The sequence below is a fragment of the Oncorhynchus masou genome, unplaced genomic scaffold (assembly GCF_036934945.1).
Source record: "Oncorhynchus masou masou isolate Uvic2021 unplaced genomic scaffold, UVic_Omas_1.1 unplaced_scaffold_2388, whole genome shotgun sequence".
In the NCBI taxonomy this organism is placed as follows: Eukaryota; Metazoa; Chordata; class Actinopteri; order Salmoniformes; family Salmonidae; genus Oncorhynchus; species Oncorhynchus masou.
In genome coordinates, this window is record NW_027008844.1 from 15,001 (window position 1) to 33,146 (window position 18,146).

Sequence of the window (18,146 nt, forward strand, 5' to 3'; positions counted from 1 at the left end):
GAGAGAGAGAGAGAGAGAGACAGAGACAGAGAGAGAGAGACAGAGAGAGAGAGAGACACAGAGACAGAGACCGAGAGACACAGAGACAGAGAGAGAGACAGAGAGAGAGAGAGAGAGAGAGAGAGAGAGAGAGACAGAGACAGAGAGAGAGAGAGAGAGAGAGAGAGAGAGAGAGAGACAGAGACAGAGACAGAGACAGAGAGAGAGACAGAGAGAGACGTCACGTGGTATCAGAGGTCTTGTATGTGTGTGCATGCGTACATGTGAGTGGCAGTTCTAAACTAAACCGACCTGTGATTTGTGTTGTCCAGTCTGTACCAGGAAGACAACAGGGTCTCCAGCACTACGGATGGCCTCCACTGCCTGCTCATGGCTGGCATCTCTCAGATCCATGCCTCCTACCTGATCAATCAGAAATAAATCAACCAATCAAATGCATTCACAAAGCCCTTTTTACATCAGCAGTGCATTACAGTTAATCAGCCTAGACTTCAAAGAGCAAGCAGAAGAAGACGTAGAAGAAGCAGAGAAGTAGAAGAGGTAGAAGTAGAAGAAGAGGCAGCAGAAGAAGCAGAAGAAGCAGAAGAAGTAGAAGAAGCAGATGAAGAAGCAGAAGAAGTAGAAGAAGCAGAAGAAGTAGAAGAAGAAGAAGCAGAGAAGTAGAAGAAGTAGAAGAAGTAGAAGAGGCAGAAGAAGTAGAAGAAACAGAAGAAGAAGCAGAAGAAGTAGAAGAAGCAGATAAGTAGAAGAAGCAGAAGAAGCGGAAGCAGAAGAAGTAGAAGAAGCAAAAGAAGTAGAAGAAGTAGAAGAAACAGAAGAAGAAGCAGCAGAAGAAGCAGAAGAAGTAGAAGAAGAAGTAGAAGAAGAAGCAGAAGAAGTAGAATGAACAGAAGAAGAAACAGAAGAAGAAGCAGAAGAAGTAGAAGAGGAAGAAGAAGCAGAAGAAGTAGAAGAAACAGAAGAAGAAGAAGTAGAAGAAACAGAAGAAGAAGAAGAAGTAGAAGAAGAAATAGAAGCAGAAGCAGAAGAAGTAGAAGAAACAGAAGTAGAAGAAGTAGAAGAAACAGAAGAAGAAACAGAAGAAGAAGAAGAAGCAAAATAAGTAGAAGAAGTAGAAGAAACAGAAGAAGCAGCAGAAGAAGCAGAAGAAGTAGAAGAAGTAGAAGAAGAAGCAGAAGAAGTAGAAGAAACAGAAGTAGAAGAAGTAGAAGAAGCAAAAGAAGTAGAAGAAGTAGAAGAAACAGAAGAAGAAACAGAAGAAGAAGCCGCAGAAGAAGCAGAAGAAGTAGAAGAAGTAGAAGAAGCAGAAGAAGTAGAAGAAACAGAAGTAGAAGAAGTAGAAGAAACAGAAGAAGAAGAGGTAGAAGAAACAGAAGAAGAAGAAGAAGAAGTAGAAGAAGCAGAAGAAATATAAGCAGAAGCAGAAGAAGTAGACGAAACAGAAGTAGAAGAAGTAGAAGAAACAGAAGAAGAAGACGAAGTAGAATTAGAAGAAGCAGAAGAAGAAGAAGAAGCAGAAGAAGTAGAAGAAGCAGAAGCAGTAGAAGAAACAGAAGTAGAAGAAACAGAAGAAGAAACAGAAGAAGAAGAAGTAGAAGAAGTAGAAGAAGCAGAAGCAGAAGAATTAGTAGCAGAAGAAGTAGAAGCAGAAGAAGTAGAAGAAGTAGAAGAAGAAGCAGAAGAAGTAGAAGTAGAAGAAGCGAAAGAAGTAGAAGAGAGAAGAAACAGAAGAAGAAGCAGTAGAAGAAGCAGAAGAAACAGAAGAAGCAGAAGTAGAAGTAGAAGAAACAGAAGTAGAAGAAACAGAAGAAGAAACAGAAGCAGAAGTAGAAGAAACAGAAGAAGAAACAGAAGCAGAAGTAGAAGAAACAGAAGTAGAAGAAACAGAAGAAGAAACAGAAGAAGAAGAAGTAGAAGAAGTAGAAGAAGCAGAAGCAGAAGAAGTAGAATAAGTAGCAGAAGCAGAAGCAGCAGCAGAAATAGAAGAAGCAAAAGAAGTAGAAGAAACAGAAGAAGTAGAATAAGTAGCAGAAGCAGAAGCGGAAGAAGAAGATGACGAAAAAGATGAAGAAGAATCAAGTGATGTGTGGCCAGGAAAACTCACCAGAAGGAAGAAACACACAGACACACACCTCTTTAATGAACACTCATCCCAAACATATACATATACAAACACACACCCCATCCTCTCCCTTCTCCCTTCTCCTCTCTCTATACCTCCAGTATCCTGTCTCCAGTCTTCAGGGTGCCGTTGTGTCCAGCAGGGCTGTCTGGTGTGATGTGTTTAATGAACACTCCTCTCATCACTCTCCACTGCTCAGCCTGCTGCCCATCCCTCTACCTCCCATGATACTGATGCCCAGAGACTGGCCTGAAGAACGCATCAACTTGACCCTGCATCGGGGGGGGGCGGGGGTGGAGAGAGCGAAAGAGAGAGAGAGACAGAGCGAGAGAGACAGAGAGAGACAGAGAGCGAGAGAGACAGAGAGAGAGAGCGGGAGATGCGTCAAGAGCAACCTTGGGAAAATCCTCTTCATTAACCTGTTGCGACTCTAGGGGCAGTATTTTCATTTTTGGAAAAAAAAATCGTTCCCGTTTCAAACGGGATATTTGGTCAGGACAAGATGCTAGAATATGCATATAATTGACAGCTTTGGATAGAAAACACTCTAACGTTCCTGCTCCAGAGAGTTCAGGACCTCAGACTGGGGTGAAGGTTCACCTTCCAACAGAACAACGACCCTAAGCACACAGCCAAGACAACACAGGAGTGGCTTCATGGACAAGTCTCTGAATGTCCTTCAGTGTCGCAGCCAGAGCCCGGACATGAAGCCGATCGAACATCTCTGGAAAGACCTGAAAATAGCTGTGCAGCCACGCTCCCCATCCAACCTGACAGAGCTTGAGAGGATCTGCAGAGAAGAATGGGAGAAACTCCCCAAATACAGGTGTGCCGAGCTTATAGCATCATACCCAAGAAGACTCGAGGCTGTAATCGCTGCCAAAGGTTCTTCAACAAAGTACCAAGTAAAGGGTGTGAATTCTTATTGAAATGTGATATTTCAGTTTTTTAATGTTTTAGAAATTTGCTAAAAATTCTAAAAACATGTTTTTGCTTCGTCGTTATGGAGTATTTATTGTGATGTCGTTATGGGGTATTGTGATGTCGTTATGGGGTATTGTGATGTCGTTATGGGGTATTGTGATGTCGTTATGGGGTGTTGTGATGTCGTTATGGGGTGTTGTGATGTCGTTATGGGGTATTGTGATGTCGTTATGGGCTATTGTGATGTCGTTATAGGGTATTGTGATGTTGTTATGGGGTATTGTGATGTCGTTATGGGCTATTGTGATGTCATTATGGGGTATTGTGATGTCATTATGGGGTATTGTGATGTCGTTATGGGCTATTGTGATGTCATTATGGGCTATTGTGATGTCGTTATGGGCTATTGTGATGTCGTTATGGGCTATTGTGATGTCATTATGGGGTATTGTGATGTCATTATGGGGTATTGTGATGTCGTTATGGGCTATTGTGATGTCGTTATGGGCTATTGTGATGTCATTATGGGCTATTGTGATGTCATTATGGGGTATTGTGATGTGATAAGTCTGTAACATACAATTTTGGAAAAAGTCAAAGGGCTCTGAATACTTTCTGAATTCACTGATTTAGACTGAAAGACAGGGATACACAGGGTGACGGGGGTGGTGTGTGTGCCTGGCAGCCTGACCAACTAGCCGCTGTGGGAGAGACAGGGATAAACAGGGTGACGGAGGGGGGGGGGGGTGTGTGTCTGGCAGCCTGACCAACCAGCCGCTGTGGGAGAGACAGGGATACACAGGGTGAAGGGGGTGGTGTGTGTGTGTCTGGCAGCCTGACCAACCAGCCGCTGTGGGAGAGACAGGGATAAACAGGGTGAAGGGGGTGGTGTGTGTGTCTGGCAGCCTGACCAACCAGCCGCTGTGGGAGAGACAGGGATAAACAGGGTGAGGGGGGGGGTGTGTCTTGCAGCCTGACCAACCAGCCGCTGTGGGAGAGACAGGGATACACAGGGTGAAGGGGGTGGTGTGTGTGCGTGCGTGAGTGTCACAACGTGTGTGTATTAACTGTGTACTACAGCGTTAGACTATAAAGAAGGACAGCAACGTTTACTAACCTTCTAGGTTGAGGCCAACTGAGGTTAGTAGGATAAACCAACATCTCAACCTCTCTCTCTTCTTCCTCTCTCACCTCCTCCTCCTCCTCCTCTCGCTTCCTCTCCACTTTCTTCTCCTCCTCTCTCAATCCATCCACACCTGTCCTCTCCTTCATTGGTACGGGTGAGGGTGGGGGTTTAGGGATTAGGCTACAGGTAAAAAGATCACATGCTTAATAAATAGTAAAATGTTCATTTTTAATATTTTGTAGCCTATAAAGTTATTCCTTATGATACATTTATCAATATTAACATTTATATAGGTAGAGAAAAATATACACACTTATGGACTGTCGTTTCTCTTTGTTTATTTGAGCTGTTCTTGACATAATATGGACTTGGTCTTTTACCAAATAGGGCTATCTTCTGTATACCACCCCTTCCTTGTCACAACACAACTGATTGGCTCAAATGCATTAAGAAGGAAAGAAGTTCCACAAATTAACTTTTAACAAGGCACACCTGTTAATTTAAATGCATTCCAGGTGACTATCTCATGAAGCTGGTTGAGAGAATGCCAAGAGGTTGCAAAGCTGTCATCAAGGCAAAGTGTGGCTACTTTGAAGAATCTCAAATATAAAATATTTTTTGAATTGTTTAACACTTTTTTGGTTACTACATGATTCCATATTGTGTTAGTTCTGATGTCTTCACTATTATTCTACAATGTAGAACATAGTCAAAATAAAGAACAACCCTTGAATGAGTAGGTGTGTTCAAACTTTTGACTGGTACTGTATATATACATATATTTTCCACCCCAAAACGTTTTAAAACGTAAAGATTAAACATGAAACATTTTAAGAAACACAGTTCCTGGGTCAGGGTTTAGTGTCGCACACAGATCAGTCTCATGGTGGCTGTCTATGAATTCACATGAATATGTCAAACGTAGACTGTGTGTGTGTGTGTGTGTGTGGTGTGTGTGTGTGGTGTGTGTGTCTGTTTGTGTGTCTCTGTGTCTCTGTGTGTGTGTGTGTGTCTGTGTGTGTGTCTCTGTGTGTCTCTGTGTGTGTGTATGTGTGTGTGTGTGTGTGTGTGTCTGTGTGTGTCTCTGTGTGTGTGTGTGTCTCTGTGTGTGTGTATGTGTGTGTGTCTGTGTCTGTGTGTGTGTGTGTGTGTGTGTGTGTGTGTGTGTGTGTGTGTGTGTCTCTGTGTCTCTGTGTGTGTGTGTGTGTGTGTGTGTGTGAGGTAATAAGACCATTATATTGAGTGATAGCCATTTCTACACAGCAGGAGTCTGTACAAAGGAAAAGTGTAGAGCATTACAACATGTTACAGCAGTAGAGAGAGAGAGAGGAAGAGAGAGGGGGGGGGAGAGAGGGGGAGGAGAGAGGGGGAGAGAGGGGGAGGAGACATGTTACAGCAGTAGAGAGAGAGAGAGGGGGAGAGAGGGGAAGGAGAGAGGGGGAGAGGGGGAGGGGGAGGAGAGAGGGAGAGGAAGAGAGGGGGAGGGGGAGGAGAGAGGGGGAGTGGGAGGGAAAGAGGGGGAGGGGGAGGAGAGAGGGGGAGGCAGAGGAAGAGAGAGGGAGGGGGAGGAACAGAGAGGGGGAGGAGAGAGGGGGAGGGGGAGGAAGAGAGAGGGAGGGGAAGAGAGAGGGGGAGGAGAGAGGGGAAGGAGAAGGGGGAGGGAAGGGAGGAGAGAGGGAGGGGGGAGAGTGGGAGGGAGGAGAGAGGGGGGAGGAGGAGAGGGGGGAGGGAGAGGGGGGGGGAAGGGGGAGAGTGGGAGGGAGGAAGAGGGGAGGAGAGAGGGGGAGGGGGAGGGAGAGGAAGAGAGGGAGGGAGGGAAGAGAGGGGAGGGAGGGGAAGGAGCGAGAGGGGAGGAGAAGAGGGAAGAGAGAGGGGAGGAAGAGGGGAGGGAGGAGGAAGGGAGAGGGAGGAGGAGAGGAGGAAGAGTTGAGGGAGAGGGGAGGAGAGAGGTAGGGGAGAGGGGAGGAGAGAGGGGGAGGGGAGGAGAGGAGATAGAGGGGGAAGAGAGAGAGGGAGGGAGGAGAGGGAGGGAGGAGAGAGGGGGAGGTAACAAACAAAAAGGGGGGAGGAGAGGGGGGGGGGGAGGAGAGAAGAGGGAGGAGGGAGGAGGGGGAAGGAGGGAGGAAGAGAGAGGAGGGAGGGGAGGAGAGAGAGGGGGAGGAGAGAGTGGAGGATGAGAGAGGGGGGGAGAGAGGGGGGGAGAGAGGGGGGAAGAGAGAAAGGGGGAGGAGGGAGCGAGGAAGAGAGAGGGAGGGGGGGAAGGAAGAGAGGGAGGGGGTGGAGTGAGAGGGAGGGAGGGGGAGGAGAGGGAGGGAGGGGGGTGAGAGAGGGAGGGGGTGAGAGAGGGGAGTGAGGAGGAAGAGAGAGAAGGAGGGGGTGAGAGAGAGGGAGGGGGCGAGAGAGAGTTTTTCTGACATGACACAGTACCGAGATCTGTAGGTGGGTCTAAAAATATCCTTCTATATCACATGGATGTTAAACAATATGTTTTGTGCCCTACAGCCGCTGGCTAAGGCACTGCTTCGGGGTGCTTGAGGCGTCACCACAGACCCGGGTTCGATCCCAGGCTGTGTCTAATCCGGCCGTGACCAGGAGTCCCATAGGGCGGCGCACAATTGGCCCAGCGTTATCCGGGTTAGGGGAGGATTTGGCCGGGGGGAGGGGGGGAGAGAGAGGGAGGGGGGGAGAGAGAGAGGGAGGGGGGAGAGAGAGAGGGAGGGGGAGAGAGAGGCTGATGACGGTCGTCAGTTGAAGAGCATCTCCTCAGACACATTGGTGCGTCTGGCCTCCGGGTTCAGCGGTTGGGTGTTACGGAGGTTTGGCGGGGCATGTTTCAGACAACGCATGACTTGACCTTTTGGGTATTTTTCTCCCCACAAAATTGGGGAGAAAAAAGCGGGTACAATAGCCCCCCCCCCAAAAAAAAAAATGAATATGAAATACAGTTTGCTTTCTGGGTCTGAAGCTGTGGCCTGAGAGGTGGAGCTATAAGACTCAGTGTAGGGTTGAGGTGGAGCTTTAAGACTCAGTGTAGAGTTGAGGTGGAGCTATAAGACTCAATGTAGAGTTGAGGCTGAAGAAAGGAGCATTAAGGCTCAGTGTAGGGTTGAGGTGGAGCTATAAGGCTCAGTGTAGGTTTGAGGTGGAGCTATAAGGCTCAGTGTAGGCTTGAGGTGGAGCTATAAGGCTCAGTGTAGGCTTGAGGTGGAGCTATAAGGCTCTGTGTAGGGTTGAAGTGGAGATATAAGACTCAGTGTAGGGTTGAGTTGGAGCTATAAGACTCAGTGTAGGGTTGAGGTGGAGCTATAAGGCTCTGTGTAGGGTTGAGGTGGAGCTATAAGACTCAGTGTAGGGTTGAGGTGGAGCTATAAGACTCAGTGTAGGGTTGAGGTGGAGCTATAAGGCTCTGTGTAGGGTTGAGGTGGAGCTATAAGACTCAGTGTAGGGTTGAGGTGGAGCTATAAGGCTCAGTGTAGGGTTGAGGTGGAGCTTTAAGGCTCAGTGTAGGGTTGAGGTGGAGCTATAAGGCTCAGTGTAGGGTTGAGGTGGAGCTTTAAGACTCAGTGTAGGGTTGAGGTGGAGCTATAAGGCTCAGTGTAGGGTTGAGGTGGACTTTAAGACTCAGTGTAGGGTTGAGGTGGAGCTATAAGACTCAGTGTAGAGTTGAGATGGAGCTATAAGACTCAGTGTAGGTTGAGGTAGAGCTTTAAGACTCAGTGTAGAGTTGAGGTGGAGCCTTAAGACTCAGTGTAGAGTTGAGGCTGAAGAAAGGTGCATTAAGACTCAGTGTAGGGTTGAGGTGGAGCTATAAGGCTCAGTGTAGGGTTGAGGTGGAGCTTTAAGGCTCAGTGTAGGGTTGAGGTGGAGCTTTAAGACTCAGTGTAGGGTTGAGGTGGAGCTATAAGGCTCGGTGTAGGGTTGAGGTGGAGCTATAAGACTCAGTGTAGAGTTGAGGTGGAGCTTTAAGACTCAGTGTAGGGTTGAGGTGGAGCTATAAGACTCAGTGTAGGTTTGAGGTGGAGCTATAAGGCTCAGTGTAGGGTTGAGGTGGAGCTTTAAGGCTCAGTGTAGGGTTGAGTTGGAGCTATAAGGCTCAGTGTAGGTTTGAGGTGGAGCTATAAGGCTCTGTGTAGGGTTGAGGTGGAGCTATAAGACTCAGTGTAGGGTTGAGTTGGAGCTATAAGACTCAGTGTAGGGTTGAGGTGGAGCTATAAGGCTCTGTGTAGGGTTGAGGTGGAGCTATAAGACTCAGTGTAGGGTTGAGGTGGAGCTATAAGACTCAGTGTAGGGTTGAGGTGGAGCTATAAGGCTCTGTGTAGGGTTGAGGTGGAGCTATAAGACTCAGTGTAGGGTTGAGGTGGAGCTATAAGACTCAGTGTAGGGTTGAGGTGAAGCTATAAGACTCAGTGTAGAGTTGAGGTGGAGCTATAAGGCTCGGTGTAGGGTTGGGGTGGAGCTATAAGACTCAGTGTAGGGTTGAGGTGGAGCTATAAGACTCAGTGTAGGTTTGAGGTGGAGCTATAAGGCTCAGTGTAGGGTTGAGGTGGAGCTTTAAGGCTCAGTGTAGGGTTGAGGTGGAGCTATAAGGCTCAGTGTAGGGTTGAGGTGGAGCTTTAAGACTCAGTGTAGGGTTGAGGTGGAGCTATAAGACTCAGTGTAGGGTTGAGGTGGAGCTTTAAGACTCAGTGTAGAGTTGAGGTGGAGCTTTAAGACTCAGTGTAGAGTTGAGGTGAAGCCTTAAGACTCAGTGTAGAGTTGAGGCTGAAGAAAGGTGCATTAAGACTCAGTGTAGGGTTGAGGTGGAGCTATAAGGCTCAGTGTAGGGTTGAGGTGGAGCTATAAGGCTCAGTGTAGGGTTGAGGTGGAGCTTTAAGACTCAGTGTAGGGTTGAGGTGGAGCTATAAGGCTCAGTGTAGGGTTGAGGTGGAGCTATAAGGCTCAGTGTAGGGTTGAGGTGGAGCTTTAAGACTAAGTGTAGGGTTGAGGTGGAGCTATAAGGCTCAGTGTAGGGTTGAGGTGGAGCTATAAGGCTCAGTGTAGGGTTGAGGTGGAGCTATAAGACTCAGTGTAGGGTTGAGGTGGAGCTTTAAGACTCAGTGTAGGGTTGAGGTGGAGCTATAAGGCTCAGTGTAGGGTTGAGGTGGACTTTAAGACTCAGTGAGTGTAGGGTTGAGGTGGAGCTATAATGCTCGGTGTAGGGTTGAGGTGGAGCTATAAGACTCAGTGTAGAGTTGAGGTGGAGCTTTAAGACTCAGTGTAGGGTTGAGGTGGAGCTATAAGGCTCAGTGTAGAGTTGAGGTGGACCTTAAGACTCAGTGTAGGGTTGAGGTGGAGCTATAAGAATCAGTGTAGAGTTGAGGTGGAGCCTTAAGACTCAGTGTAGAGTTGAGGCTGAAGAAAGGTGCATTAAGACTCAGTGTAGGGTTGAGGTGGAGCTATAAGGCTCAGTGTAGGGTTGAGGTGGAGCTATAAGGCTCAGTGTAGGGTTGAGGTGGAGCTTTAAGACTCAGTGTAGGGTTGAGGTGGAGCTATAAGGCTCAGTGTAGGGTTGAGGTGGAGCTATAAGGCTCAGTGTAGGGTTGAGGTGGAGCTATAAGACTCAGTGTAGGGTTGAGGTGAAGCTATAAGACTCAGTGTAGAGTTGAGGTGGAGCTATAAGGCTCGGTGTAGGGTTGGGGTGGAGCTATAAGACTCAGTGTAGGGTTGAGGTGGAGCTATAAGACTCAGTGTAGGTTTGAGTTGGAGCTATAAGGCTCAGTGTAGGGTTGAGGTGGAGCTTTAAGGCTCAGTGTAGGGTTGAGGTGGAGCTATAAGGCTCAGTGTAGGGTTGAGGTGGAGCTTTAAGACTCAGTGTAGGGTTGAGGTGGAGCTATAAGACTCAGTGTAGGGTTGAGGTGGAGCTTTAAGACTCAGTGTAGAGTTGAGGTGGAGCTTTAAGACTCAGTGTAGAGTTGAGGTGAAGCCTTAAGACTCAGTGTAGAGTTGAGGCTGAAGAAAGGTGCATTAAGACTCAGTGTAGGGTTGAGGTGGAGCTATAAGGCTCAGTGTAGGGTTGAGGTGGAGCTATAAGGCTCAGTGTAGGGTTGAGGTGGAGCTTTAAGACTCAGTGTAGAGTTGAGGTGGACCTTAAGACTCAGTGTAGGGTTGAGGTGGAGCTATAAGAATCAGTGTAGAGTTGAGGTGGAGCCTTAAGACTCAGTGTAGAGTTGAGGCTGAAGAAAGGTGCATTAAGACTCAGTGTAGGGTTGAGGTGGAGCTATAAGGCTCAGTGTAGGGTTGAGGTGGAGCTATAAGGCTCAGTGTAGGGTTGAGGTGGAGCTTTAAGACTCAGTGTAGGGTTGAGGTGGAGCTATAAGGCTCAGTGTAGGGTTGAGGTGGAGCTATAAGGCTCAGTGTAGGGTTGAGGTGGAGCTATAAGACTCAGTGTAGGGTTGAGGTGAAGCTATAAGACTCAGTGTAGAGTTGAGGTGGAGCTATAAGGCTCGGTGTAGGGTTGGGGTGGAGCTATAAGACTCAGTGTAGGGTTGAGGTGGAGCTATAAGACTCAGTGTAGGTTTGAGGTGGAGCTATAAGGCTCAGTGTAGGGTTGAGGTGGAGCTTTAAGGCTCAGTGTAGGGTTGAGGTGGAGCTATAAGGCTCAGTGTAGGGTTGAGGTGGAGCTTTAAGACTCAGTGTAGGGTTGAGGTGGAGCTATAAGACTCAGTGTAGGGTTGAGGTGGAGCTTTAAGACTCAGTGTAGAGTTGAGGTGGAGCTTTAAGACTCAGTGTAGAGTTGAGGTGAAGCCTTAAGACTCAGTGTAGAGTTGAGGCTGAAGAAAGGTGCATTAAGACTCAGTGTAGGGTTGAGGTGGAGCTATAAGGCTCAGTGTAGGGTTGAGGTGGAGCTATAAGGCTCAGTGTAGGGTTGAGGTGGAGCTTTAAGACTCAGTGTAGGGTTGAGGTGGAGCTATAAGGCTCAGTGTAGGGTTGAGGTGGAGCTATAAGGCTCAGTGTAGGGTTGAGGTGGAGCTTTAAGACTAAGTGTAGGGTTGAGGTGGAGCTATAAGGCTCAGTGTAGGGTTGAGGTGGAGCTATAAGGCTCAGTGTAGGGTTGAGGTGGAGCTATAAGACTCAGTGTAGGGTTGAGGTGGAGCTTTAAGACTCAGTGTAGGGTTGAGGTGGAGCTATAAGGCTCAGTGTAGGGTTGAGGTGGACTTTAAGACTCAGTGAGTGTAGGGTTGAGGTGGAGCTATAATGCTCGGTGTAGGGTTGAGGTGGAGCTATAAGACTCAGTGTAGAGTTGAGGTGGAGCTTTAAGACTCAGTGTAGGGTTGAGGTGGAGCTATACGGCTCAGTGTAGAGTTGAGGTGGACTTTAAGACTCAGTGTAGGGTTGAGGTGGAGCTATAAGAATCAGTGTAGAGTTGAGGTGGAGCCTTAAGACTCAGTGTAGAGTTGAGGCTGAAGAAAGGTGCATTAAGACTCAGTGTAGGGTTGAGGTGGAGCTATAAGGCTCAGTGTAGGGTTGAGGTGGAGCTATAAGGCTCAGTGTAGGGTTGAGGTGGAGCTTTAAGACTCAGTGTAGGGTTGAGGTGGAGCTATAAGGCTCAGTGTAGGGTTGAGGTGGAGCTATAAGGCTCAGTGTAGGGTTGAGGTGGAGCTTTAAGACTAAGTGTAGGGTTGAGGTGGAGCTATAAGGCTCAGTGTAGGGTTGAGGTGGAGCTATAAGGCTCAGTGTAGGGTTGAGGTGGAGCTATAAGACTCAGTGTAGGGTTGAGGTGGAGCTATAAGGCTCAGTTTAGGGTTGAGGTGGAGCTTTAAGACTCAGTGTAGGATTGAGGTGGAGCTTTAAGACTCAGTGTAGGGTCGAGGTGGAGCTATAAGGCTCGGTGTAGGGTTGAGGTGGAGCTTTAAGACTCAGTGTCGGGTTGAGGTGGAGCTATAAGACTCCGTGTAAGGTTGAGGTGGAGCTATAAGACTCAGTGTAGGGTTGACGCTAGAGCTGGGGTAAGGGTTGACGCTAGAGATGGGGTAAGGGTTGACGCTAGAGCTAGGGTAAGGGTTGACGCCAGAGCTGGGGTAAGGGTTGAGATTAGGGTTGGAGTTAGGGCTTTCACAGTTTCAAGACGGGATCTTACCTCATGTCTGGGGGTGGGGGTCTGGGTGGGCCTTTGGTTGGCGTGGAGGCTGGAGCTGTACTTGTAGCTGATACTACAGGTCTGGGTAGATAAGGGCCTTGAGGCCTTGGGGCTGTAGCTGGACCTGGAGTTGGGACTGTTGAGGCTGTATCTGGGGCTCCAGGAAGGGTAGGGGAAGGGGTTAGACCTCCAGGAGGGGTAGGGGAAGGGGTCAGACCTCCAGGAGGGGTAGGGGAAGGGGTTAGACCTCCAGGAGGGGTAGGGGAAGGGGTCAGGGGGCAGGGTGAGGAGCCGTCCACCATGATGGATGACAGAGGCTGCTGGGCCATGGAGGCACGGTGCTCCTCTACCAGAAACGAAGGGATGAATGTCACACTGTGGAGTGAAAGGTGATAGAGAGAAATAAAGAGAGAGAAAAAGAAAGCGAGAGAGAGAGAAAGAGAGAGAAAGAGAGAGACAGAGAGAGAAAGAGAGAGAGAAAGAGAGAGAGAGAAAGAAAGAAAGACAGAAAGAAAGAAAGAAAAGAGAGAGAGAGAGAGAGAGAGAGAGATGAGCGAGTGAGTTGATAGAGAGAGACGTAGTTAATGTAGGTATGTGTCTGTGTTTGTGTCATTTAGACAAAAGTCCTAAGATAGTTAAAAACTAGACAATAATGAAGCTGTCATTACAAACATACTGCAATGATGATGTGATGGAGCTGATCATTACAAACATACTGTAATGATGATGTGATGGAGCTGATCATTACAAACATACTGCAATGATGATGTGATGGAGCTGATCATTACAAACATACTGTAATGATGATGTGATGGAGCTGATCATTACAAACATACTGCAATGATGATGTATTGAATGATGACATGTTGGAGGTGTTGAATAAGGGACAGCAGATGTGTGATTATATTACATTCTAATACCAATACTGGACATTAAAAGATACTGGACATTAAAGGATACTGGATATTAAAGGATACTGGATATTAAAGGATATTAAAGGATAATAGATAATAAAGGATATTAAAGGATACTGGATATTAAAGGATACTGGACATTAAAGGATACTGGATATTAAAGGATACTGGACATTAAAGGATACTGGACATTAAAGGATAATAGATAATAAAGGACATTAAAGGATACTGGACATTAAAGGATAATAGATAATAAAGGACATTAAAGGATACTGGACATTAAAGGATATTGGACATTAAAGGATACTGGATATTAAAAGATACTGGACATTAAAGGATATTGGACATTAAAGGATACTGGATATTAAAGGATACTGGACATTAAAGATATTGGATATTAAAGGATACTGGATATTAAAGGATACTGGACATTAAAGGATACTGGACATTAAAGGATACTGGATAATAAATGATATTAAAGGATAATAGATAATAAAGTATATTAAAGGATACTGGATATTAAAGGATACTGGACATTAAAGGATATTAAAGGATATTAAAGGATACTGGACAATAAGGATACTGGAAATTAAAGTATATTAAAGGATATTAAAGGATACTGGATATTAAAGGATACTGGATATTAAAGGATATTAAAGGATACTGGATAATAAAGGATATTAAAGGATACTGGATACTAAAGGATACTGGATATTAAAGGATACTGGATATTAAAGGATATTAAAGGATACTGGATATTAAAGGATATTAAAGGATACTGGATACTAAAGGATATTGGACAATAAGGATACTGGACATTAAAGGACTAGGAAAGACAGGAGAGTTTGGATTCAGCGTTTTGGTTCTGAGGGTGTGTCCTGGTCAACTCCTATCCGGACCTATAACAGAACTCCTCTGTATCACGTCTCCGGCCACAGTGTTGGTCAGGTCAGGTTGGTGGCTGGTGTGAATGTCTATATATACAGTAGACTGTAGGTGTGTGTTACCTCATATCTGAACCTGTAACAGAGTGCCTCCTCAGCATGGCTCTGCACATAGCGTTGGTCAGGTTGGTGGTGGGTTCTCCGTTAACAGCCAGGATCGTGTCCCCGACGCCCAGCCTCCCGTCCTGACAGACAGACCCTCCACGGACTACTGACCGGATTAACATCCCCGAGCCGTCCTTCATAGCACTCACTGTCAGGCCTGTTAACACACACATATATACCTGTAGTAGCACTCACTGTCAGGCCTGTTAACACACACATATATACCTGTAGTAGCACTCACTGTCAGGCCTGTTAACACACACATATATACCTGTAGTAGCACTCACTGTCAGGCCTGTTAACACACACATATATACCTGTAGTAGCACTCACTGTCAGGCCTGTTAACACACACATATATACCTGTAGTAGCACTCACTGTCAGGCCTGTTAACACACACATATATACCTGTAGTAGCACTCACTGTCAGGCCTGTTAACACACACATATATACCTGTAGTAGCACTCACTGTCAGGCCTGTTAACACACACATATATACCTGTAGTAGCACTCACTGTCAGGCCTGTTAACACACACATATATACCTGTAGTAGCACTCACTGTCAGGCCTGTTAACACACACATATATACCTGTAGTAGCACTCACTGTCAGGCCTGTTAACACACACATATATACCTGTAGTAGCACTCACTGTCAGGCCTGTTAACACACACATATATACCTGTAGTAGCACTCACTGTCAGGCCTGTTAACACACGCATATATACCTGTAGTAGCACTCACTGTCAGGCCTGTTAACACACGCATATATACCTGTAGTAGCACTCACTGTCAGGCCTGTTAACACACACACACACACATACCTGTAGTTACACTGCAACACATATACCTGTAGTCACACTACAACACACATACCTGTAGTTACACTACAACACACATACCTGTAGTTACACTACAACACACATACATGTAGTTACACTACAACACATATACCTGTAGTCACACTACAACACATATACCTGTAGTCACACTACAACACATATACCTGTAGTCACACTACAACACATATACCTGTAGTTACACTACAACACACACACACACACACACATCATACCTGTAGTTACACTACAACACATATACCTGTAGTTACACTACAACACACACACACACACACATACCTGTAGTTACACTACAACACACACACACACACATCATACCTGTAGTTACACTACAACACATATACCTGTAGTTACACTACAACACACTACAACACATATACCTGTAGACACACTACAACACATATACCTGTAGTTACACTACAACACATATACCTGTAGTTACACTACAACACATATACCTGTAGTTACACTACAACACATATACCTGTAGTTACACTACAACACATATACCTGTAGTTACACTACAACACACTACAACACATATACCTGTAGTTACACTACAACACACATACCTGTAGTTACACTACAACACACTACAACACATATACCTGTAGTTACAATATAACACATATACCTGTAGACACACTACAACATATATACCTGTAGACACACTACCACACACTACAACACACATACCTGTAGTCACACTACAACACATATACCTGTAGTTACACTACAACACACTACACCACATATACCTGTAGTTACACTACAACACACATACCTGTAGTTACACTACAACACACTACAACACATATACCTGTAGTTACAATATAACACATATACCTGTAGTTACACTACAACACATATACCTGTAGACACACTAAAACATATAAACCTGTAGACACACTACCACACACTACAACACACATACCTGTAGTCACACTACAACACATATACCTGTAGTTACACTACAACACATATACCTGTAGTTACACTACAACACACTACAACACATATACCTGTAGTTACACTACAACACACTACAACACATATACCTGTAGTCACACTACAACACATATACCTGTAGTCACATTACAACACATATACCTGTAGTCACACTACAACACACTACAACACATATACCTGTAGTTACAATATAACACATATACCTGTAGACACACTACAACATATATACCTGTAGACACACTACCACACACTACAACACACATACCTGTAGTCACACTACAACACATATACCTGTAGTTACACTACAACACACTACAACACATATACCTGTAGTTACACTACAACACACATACCTGTAGTTACACTACAACACACTACAACACATATACCTGTAGTTACAATATAACACATATACCTGTAGACACAATACAACATATATACCTGTAGACACACTACCACACACTACAACACACATACCTGTAGTCACACTACAACACATATACCTGTAGTTACACTACAACACACTACAACACATATACCTGTAGTTACACTACAACACACATACCTGTAGTTACACTACAACACACTACAACACATATACCTGTAGTTACAATATAACACATATACCTGTAGTTACACTACAACACATATACCTGTAGTTACACTACAACACACTACAACACATATACCTGTAGTTACACTACAACACACTACAACACATATACCTGTAGTCACACTACAACACATATACCTGTAGTCACATTACAACACATATACCTGTAGTCACACTACAACACACATACCTGTAGTCACACTACAACACATATACCTGTAGTTACACTACAACACATATACCTGTAGTTACACTACAACACACTACAACACATATACCTGTAGTTACACTACAACACACTACAACACATATACCTGTAGTTACACTACAACACACTACAACACATATACCTGTAGTCACACTACAACACATATACATGTAGTCACATTACAACACATATACCTGTAGTCACACTACAACACATATACATGTAGTCACACTACAACACATATACCTGTAGACACACTACAACACATATACATGTAGTCACATTACAACACATATACCTGTAGTTACACTACAACACATATACCTGTAGTCACATTACAACACACTACAACACATATACCTGTAGTCACATTACAACACACTACAACACATATACCTGTAGTTACACTACAACACACATACCTGTAGTTACACTACAACACGCTACAACACATATACCTGTAGTTACAATATAACACATATACATGTAGTCACATTACAACACACTACAACACATATACCTGTAGACACACTACAACACATATACCTGTAGACACACTACAACACATATACCTGTAGTCACACTACAACACATATACCTGTAGTTACACTACAACAGATATACCTGTAGACACACTACAACACATATACCTGTAGTCACACTACAACACACATACCTGTAGTCACACTACAACACATATACCTGTAGACACACTACAACACATATACCTGTAGACACACTACAACACATATACCTGTAGTTACACTACAACACATATACCTGTAGTCACACTACAACAAACACATAGAGACGAACACAAACTCAGGTCATGTCATTATATCTTTTAAAAAAGAGAGAATGTGTTCTCTTCAATTTACCTGGTTTTAACACAGCTGATACCTCTGATAGTATCAATGTTTAATTAACACAGCTGACACCTCGGATAGTGTCAATGTTTAATTAACACAGATGACACCTCTGATAATAATCTCAATGTTTAATTAACACAGCTGACACCACTAATAGTGTCAATGTTTAATTAACACAGCTGACACCACTAATAGTGTCAATGTTTAATTAACACAGCTGACACCACTAATAGTGTCAATGTTTAATTAACACAGATGACACCTCTGATAATAATCTCAATGTTTAATTAACACAGCTGACACCACTAATAGTGTCAATGTTTAATTAACACAGCTGACACCTCTGATAGTGTCAATGTTTAATTAACACAGC

At 45.0% G+C, this 18,146-nt stretch overlaps 1 pseudogene; it reads right to left on the minus strand.

The window, feature by feature from the left end:
- Positions 1-18,146, minus strand: part of LOC135533468 (inaD-like protein) — a 61,484-nt pseudogene that overhangs the window by 9,152 nt on the left and 34,186 nt on the right.